Source organism: Numenius arquata, chromosome 6 (genome assembly GCF_964106895.1).
Source record: "Numenius arquata chromosome 6, bNumArq3.hap1.1, whole genome shotgun sequence".
Taxonomy (NCBI): domain Eukaryota; kingdom Metazoa; phylum Chordata; class Aves; order Charadriiformes; family Scolopacidae; genus Numenius; species Numenius arquata.
The window spans coordinates 43,373,253-43,381,881 of NC_133581.1; positions in this window are offsets into that span (position 1 = coordinate 43,373,253).

The window sequence follows — 8,629 nt, forward strand, 5'->3', positions numbered from 1 at the left end:
TGGTTTTTTTATTGTGTGGCTCAGTCTTATTACAGTAGAGATCTATTTCACTTTAATTATTTGATAATGTTTTTGAAGCAACACTCCCTGCTTTGTAACAAGAGATGCAGCTGACGCTGTTACAGGAGGTTGAACACGAGAGCCGTTGCATCACTTAGCTCAGGCTCTGAAGTCATTTTATGGCTCAGTTTGATGACAGTGGATTCTCTCCAGCTCTTCAAGCACAAAAGTCACCCATCCAGTTAGATTAATATGCCATGCTCCCCACTCAACTCCCACCTCTTCCATAGTCTCCACATTTGGGCCTTTTGTGGATTTCATAAATTAAAGCAAGCAATATTAACTGCTCGAGCAGCTACGCCGCTATACTATACATACTTGGTCTGTACATCATGAGAAAGAAGAAATCCAGCCAAACAGCTCTCCCATGCAAAAGCAGCCGTAGCCCAGCAGCAGTAGGAAGTTACGTGATAATACAATAGCGTGCATCGTGACCAGTGGCACAGGTGACTCAGAAGTCAGGAAGCCGCAGGCCAGAAGACAAGACAGTGTTTCACCAATACCATTAGAACAACCGAAGCCTTCAGTGGTACCAGTTGCATGGCGATATGAGGCCAGGAGTCACACAGACACTTAAACAGGGCCACGAAACTTGCAGCACCGGCACCTGGTGTGGCAAAGCTGACCAGTTACAGCAGCAGCACCACAGGCTCAGCAGCCTCTTGAGATGCAGCTGCAAGAGCTGGAGACTCCCAGTTGCCACCAAGATGCCAGATCAATTTTGACAAACACTGAGAATCACTTTCCCTGTCACAGAAATTTGAGACTGATAATCGGTGGCATCTCCAACTTCTTTCAGGGTTTTTACAACTATTTAACAGCTAATATAAGGCAAAGTGGGAAAAGCCCTGAGAGCCTGGCTCACAAGCCTTGCAAGACTGCTAACTTCTCACAGAAAGGTGCTGTGATAAAAAGCCAAAGAGACCTCTTGATCTGAGCTCTGATATACCAACGCAGCCACAGGGTCCAACTTTATTTCTAAAAATACTAATGATTTTATTCTTCATAACCCCCTAAAATAAAAGCTGTCAGACACCCTCTCTAAATATCATACTTCATTTACGTGACCCAAATTAAACATTCCAAAACTGAATCACTCATAACCCCTTTTAAACCTAGATTCTGACAAAATCTGAAGTGACAGTGATTGAAATCCATAAGAAATAAAGTCTTTGTCCAATTTTTCAGAGCATCTGTTTAAAGCATTTGGGAAAGACGAAGAACAAGAAACATTAAGCTGCATTTCCCGCTTCGGTAATACAGAGAAGACCACAGGAAACATCCTTCTGGTGGGACAATAACAAATAAACTGCTTGACTTAATATTGTCCATTGCACATAAGTCTAACAATTGTGTTCATATCCTGCTAGAATTAAACTTTTGTTCTAATACATGATTCAGTATGACCATAAAGAAGTATTCACACTCAGCATTGCCAATTTAGGCCTTATTTACAAATTAGTCACGCCAATTTTCTCAGGTCATTTCGTAAGTACTTCAACACAATCTGAGGTGAGTTGACACAAGTGATAATGACAACAAATGCACAAGTTGCTTTGAGTTACTGCTGAGGAGACAGCTATACTCAAGGACTGAATTACGCAAGAGCACCTTCCTCTCAAACAATCACCCCATTCACCACTCAGGGAATGCTGAAGTCACAGCACCCAGGACCCACATGTGTCTTCAGCTCAGTCCAGAAGATACCACCTATTTAACACTAATGTATGGGAGACAGGGTGATCTCACACTAGAGGCTTTAAAGTGGGATCCACACCACTAGTCAAGTGTGTGATTGTGCATGTGGGCTAACAGCCTCCACTCAACGGAATTTACCATGCTCCTAAAGCAAAAGAAGAAAAGACCTCAAGACATCTTCAGCCCTTGTTCTTCATTAACACTCACTTTTATTACTTTTTTGATTACAGCTGTGGGCTTTTCCTACAAAGACATGGGAGGACAGAGGTAAGTATCAAGTATGGGTTTGTAATTGCAGATGAGTCACCATCACTAGCTAATGAAAGGAAACAGGCTAAAATGTCCTCTGGCAGTGCCTAAGGGCTGAACTGCTCTTTGAAAGTGCCCAGCTCTCTCCAGTGACTATGATTTTCATCCTACACCACTCTGACACTTTAGTTATTTACTTACAGCTAGAAGCTTGCTTCCCTCCTCCATTTTTATTTTGGAAAGCATTTGTACACAGTACAGCAAAGGAGGGCAACCAGTAGGTGTGCAGCAGCAGCATCTATAAAATATTTTTAAAAAGCCCACTAACAGTGATCTAACTATTCATATACTTTATCTGGACACCTATTTATGCATGGCTGGCATTATGCCCAGGTGGCCAAGAAGGCCAACAACATCCTGAGCGTGTATCAGAAGTGTGCATCAGTATAGTGTGGCCAGCAGGACTAAGGAAGTGATTGTCCCCCTGTACTTGGCACCGGTGAGGCCCCACCTCAAATACTGTGTCCAGTTTTGGGGCCCTCACTACAAGACAGACACTGAGGTGCTGAATCATGTCAAAGAAGAGCAATGAAGCTGGTGAGAGGTCTGGAGCATGAGGCTTATCAGGAGCAGCTGAGGGAACCGGGGTTGTTCAGCCTGGAGAAAAGGAGTCTGAGGGGACACCTTATCACTCTCTACAATTACCTGAACAGAGTTTGTAGCATTGTGGGTGTTGGCCTCTTCTTCCAGGTAACAAGTGATAGGAAGAAAGGAAAGAACAACCTCAAGTCACACCAGGAAAGGTTCGGATTGGATATTAGGAAAAATTTCTTCAATGAAAATGTTTTCAAGCATTTGAACAGGCTGCCCAGGGAAGTGGTTGAGTCACCTTCCCAGGAGGTATTCAAAAGATGTGTAGATGTGGTACTTAGGGACATGGTTTAGTGGTGGACTTGGCAGTGACAGGTTTATGGTTGGACTACATGATCTTTAGGGTCTTTTTCAACCAAAATGATTCTATGGATTTAAGACTGGTTGGGGTCTTCTATCAACTGACCTTGCAAGCAAGACTATGAATCAAGCATAAATACTTGAACTCTATCATGGATGTAAAGGAAGAGTCATAGTGTCTCAAGCAGAGGGAATTAGGGCTTGGAACATTTAGACTGCTTTAGGTAAATCCCAAAGAAAATTAAGCGTAAGGCAAAGCTTAGCCTGCAGTCTATGGATTTGTTGTCCTTATCTGACTTACAAATAAATGAAGTAAGGAGATAACACAACATGACTATAATAAACTGTGGTGGGTTGACTCCAGCCAGCAGTTAAGGACCAACACAACTGCTCGCTCACTTTTCCCCCCAGCAGCAGTACAGAGGAGAGAATACAAAGGGAAAAATCCAGAGAATTCTTGGGTTGAAATAAAAACGTCTTAGTAAGTGAAGGAAAGAGGAAAAGAAACATCTGATCAAAGAAAATCACTCACCATCTCCCACAAGCAGAGGGATGCCTAGCCAGTCTCAGAGCAACAGCTACCTTGGAATACTCCACTCTCAAGCAAAGCCAGACCTCAAGACCGGAGAGTGTCTTAACTTAACACACTTGAAGAGTCAGGTTATCCATTTGAGTGGAGAACAGATGCTCCCTAGGACTGCATATTTCTCCGGGTGACAACAGTTAGAGTAATCCAGATAAGGTCTACATAAGATATTTAATGAAAAGACAACTGCTCTGAATTAATAAGCATCAATAAAGTTTTGGCTTGATATCCAACCTTAGATATCCAATGTAAAATAGAGAAAAATACAGTTTTAAGTTGGAGAAGTTTTTTATTCACATCTGGAGTGAAATTCTATATCATATCTCCCAAACTCTTCTGCACAATGGAGTAAGTGCCACTAAAGGAGGACTTAGGAAAAAAAAAAAAAAAAATCAGATATTCAGATAAACGCATGTGGTCATGCAATTCTCCCTTGCAAAAAAAAAAAAGAAAGCGCCACGGACAATTTCCAAAATGCCACAGAGTTTTTTCCCATTATTCCACTAAGCAATAATTAATGTTTAGGATATTCATAAATTCCTATAGGATGATAACAGATAATGACATTTATAGTGGTACATTAGACTAATGAGCTAATCCAATTTCAAAAGTGCCTGTTTTCTTCATTTGTTAAAGGATTATTACACTTCAGCCCCAGCTCAACCAGAATTTGTTTAATGAAGTCACAGTGTGACATCTCATTAATTTTTTTTTTTAAAGAATTCTTGGGAGATACAAACCTCTACTCCGATCCCCAAATACTTCAGCTCCACAGAACTGAAGAATACTACAAACAGTGCTTCTCATAGGAGGAGCATCTGGATTAGATGCTCTGAACAAGCAGAAGTGTCAGACCTCCGAACAGAGAGCAGCATCTCTGGGATGGTGCTGAGAGAGAAAATCAGGTGCAGATACACAGCTGCTGTACTCTCCTCTGAAAGAGTGCCACCTAAGGGCTGACTGTAGGAAGAGAAAGAGCACACAGAAACAATAACCTTTTACGTGGGCCTCAGAAATCCCATGGAATTACTTATATCATGAATGAAGTCATTTTACAATCGTTGGGCTGAAAAAAATAAAAATCAGTGGATTCACCAGTATTTCAGAACACTGCAATGACTTACCATAGTGTTCTCCTTGGGGGTGGGTCATCATCAGCAAGGCTGGCATTAATAAATATCTCAACCATCTATCCAGATATCTATTTCCACAGGACTTTTAAGGATTTGTCTTCGATAAGTAAGTCAAATTCAGTTGGGATCAGTCACAGGTTAAAAAAAAGAAAATATTAGAGTAGAATACACATGCACAGGCAACATGACCTCATAAGCCTTAATGCCTTAAAAAAAGCCAGGGGAAAAAAGAAAGAGTGAGAGAGAGAAAACATTACAATTTCTTGCAAATTTATTTCAAATTAATCCTACCTGTAATGCTAAGGGAAACAAGGTCCACATAATAAGGCTTCTTGGGATACTGGCACAACAGTTTGGAGATTTCACATTGACCTCTGAGTCACAGTATAAAGCATCGGGCAAAAATCAGATATTAAAGGCAGAGAGTAAGTGTCCTGGCGACTAAGTGCATTAAGCATATGTACTTTTGTGCTACTCAGAGGTGGATCCATAAATGCTTTTTAATTCCTATGCTGCCTGTGCATATTTCCAGAAACACAGTAACATAGGAAAGAAAAAGATAGCTGGTTATTGCTATTTCTATTGACAGCCCAATACTGATTTCCCCTAGCATTTCCATGTTTTTCCAGCACCAGGGGAAATACCTTAAAAGCCACGGGATTTGCTAAAGAGTATACCTTTTAAAAGGTAATCAAACTTTCCAGTGCTTCTGCTGAGTACTGACTCAAGAGGATACAAAAATAAAAACACCAAAGCAGTTCTCCTGTCATTGAAAACACACATCCTTTGAATTCAACACATCTACAAAAGCAAAAAACAATTATGCCTCTAGAATAATTACATTTCAATCAGCAGCAGAGACCTGACAGTTAAGTAGAGAGGCAGGGGATTTTGCCCCAAACAGTTGACCAAAGAATAAACTTCCCACGACAGTTGCATAGAAAATGGACAGCAAATTGTGAGAGAAATCCTGAATCATCTGCTAATTGAATGGAGCTGACTTCCATTTCCTGACGTGTACTGTGAAACCTACAGGACTGGGACCTCTGCATGTAACCCCAGGTATGTGCCATCTGGCATCAGTTCAACCAGAATACATGTTTTTCTGATTTTTCCCCCCCTCATTTCTTCCTGACACACTGCTTTAATGCTATTGACACATTTTAAATGAACCTATGATGTAATATTTTCCTTAAAGCATCATATGCATTATTATGCAGATTCCAGTAATGGTGAAGGTGAAATTTGCAGATAAAACATGCTTAAACTTGCTGTGTTTCACAACAGAGTAATGAATGCAGCTGTCCAGATGTCATTTTCTAGAACACCTTGTTACAAAACACAGGCTAACTTCTGCAGACAAAGCAGTCATGAAGCGCTCGTAAAATACAGTCCCATCCACTCTGAAGCTGCTCCCTTGCCAAGCTTCTCACTTCCAGCTCTGCTTTTTCAATTAACCTGATTTGTTAGAAGGAAAAAAAAAAATCCCTAGGAAATAATCTTAACATAGGGGAACTGGCTTTACTGGCGAGTTGGGAAATAACCTTAGCAGCTGGGGAACTCCGTTGCTCTTCAATGTTAGTGACTGGCTTCGTGGCAGAATACTAAAGGAAAAATATCCCCACGCCCTACGTTTAAAGCATGGATGTGCCTGCAGTGAGTGTGCTAACTCTGATGAGGGCATAACAATTCTACAGGTGTACAATGGCTGCATCAGAGTTTAGGTTTAGATGTGTATAACTGCTTTGCAATGGGAACCCTTCACGCTGGAGATGGAAAAGAATGTGTTGCAAAGGTGCAGAGACTGGTTAACCTCACAACAAAGTTGCAGAAACCTACTTTAATTTCCACTTGTTACAAAGCAGAAGGAAATGCTTGTGATGGTCAGCTTTGGCAGGGCCAGTACCCATAATTAGCCTTTTATAAAGAATTTTTTTCCCCCACTGGGGTTATGTAATGATATTTTTTGTTTGTTTTAAGGCTAAAGGTTGCATGTAAAATTTAATTACATATGATATTGCAGGATGTTTTTTTTTTTGTTTTAAGAGAAAAGGATTTGAAGTTTCGTCCACCATTTTCTGACCAGTTTTCATTCTCCTCCGAGTTATCACACCTAGTTAATCAAGCTTTGCAGCTCTATGTGTTTACCCCTAAGGTAAACTCAGCCTGATATTTACATCAACACCCTTGGCTGAAACTATATGAGGCATGAATCATAGCCTCTGTGGAATTCTCATCACAACTTCTGGTTTGTAGGACATTACACAACTCTTGGCAGACTTGAGCCTACTTAACTGTGGTCAGCAACCCAATAACCAGTTCACAAACAAACAAACCAAACAAAAAAACAAACAAAAAAACCCCCATGCACCAACAGCACTGTTGAGCTTAACTGCAATTGTGGATAGAAGCGATAGAAGTGCAAGAGGCAAAATCATGGGCATGATTACACACCCACAGAACTACAGCAGAGACGACGGCTACACGACAAAACTTGTCATTAGTAATTTACAAAGCTTATGGTTAGTAACAGAATGTTTCCTGGGTCTCTCCTGTATCACTAACCCCAATTCTAACTGACATACTTTGCCCTGAAATTGAAAGATCCTTCTGTCACACACAGTTCATTTCAGAGAGATTTGCTCAGACATTTGCAGGAAATAGACAGTAGTAAATATAATTTTATAGCATGCCCACTAAATACAGCAGCCTGCCCTTGCAACAGACAAATGAAGTTACTGTTCCTGTAGCTCAAGGTCTTTTCTTACAATATTTTGAGACTATAAACACAGCAGGCGATGCCTTGTCGAGGAGCGGGTGGAGAGTCATTGCAGAGTCACATAAGAGGGCATTACCTCCCCTTAACGCATTTGAAAAATGTGATGGGTAAAAAAAGGCATGCAGGTATGTCTGCCGGTGCTGAAGCAGACTGTAAAATTCAGTTACTTTCAGGACAAAGTTTCACTCATCATCACAAAAACACCAGTCACGATGGCCTTAGTGGGGGTGATCCGTGCTCTGGAAATGAAGGGCCAATAGAAGTGAGGTTTGATACCACTGCTGCAATCTTCCCTCTCCTCCCAGTTTGCTATTTGGGAAATCCACAGTCAGAAGCTATAGTCTTACGGAGAAAAGAGTTATCAATATGCCTTCATGCAATCAAGAATGTTTTTGTGCCTTAGAGGAACAATCTCATGCTTCTGTGCCACTTCACTGAGCTCTGCTACTGTTTCACCAGGAGAGTCAGAAGTGGAGGAAGAATTATTAGATATATCCTACATAAATACTGGAATAGGTAAAGAGACATTTTCAAGTGCATTAATCTTCTCCTTACACCACAAAGACCACAATTCCTCACAGCAGTGTTCTAATTATCTTTACACTAAGACAGGAGCCGCACGGGGATATGCATGATCACATTCCTTTGGATAGCAAGAAAGCTTATTAGTACCACCATGAATTACAAAAATTAGGTCACAAATAAATTTACATTCAACACCACTTGGCAGGCTCCTCATCATCCTCCTAAGAAAAATTCCACATCCAACTCTTGTATTTATATTTCTTCTCCTTTCCCTTCAGAGACATATATGAGTCACCCAAATACATAGTTCATAACCTCAGAGACCATTAGGAATAGGATTTTCCAGACAGTAACTGCTCAAACATGTCTCTACATTGGGTCTAGCCATCTGTGGGTGAATGCCCACTTCTGACATAGATGTCATTTGATTTACATGCATGTCTTAGTTCCCACAATGTCTCAATCTGTTGCCATCAAGAGTATCTTAGCTCTAAGACAGGGAGTGAGAAGGGAAACGAAACTGCCCTAGTGTATTACAAGGTGAAAAGGTAGTAGTCTGTTTCCTTACCTTGATTTGGAACACAATACTTTCACCAAAAAAACACACCCAGCCAATTTGTAAAGACATCACTCCTGATCTAATGCTTC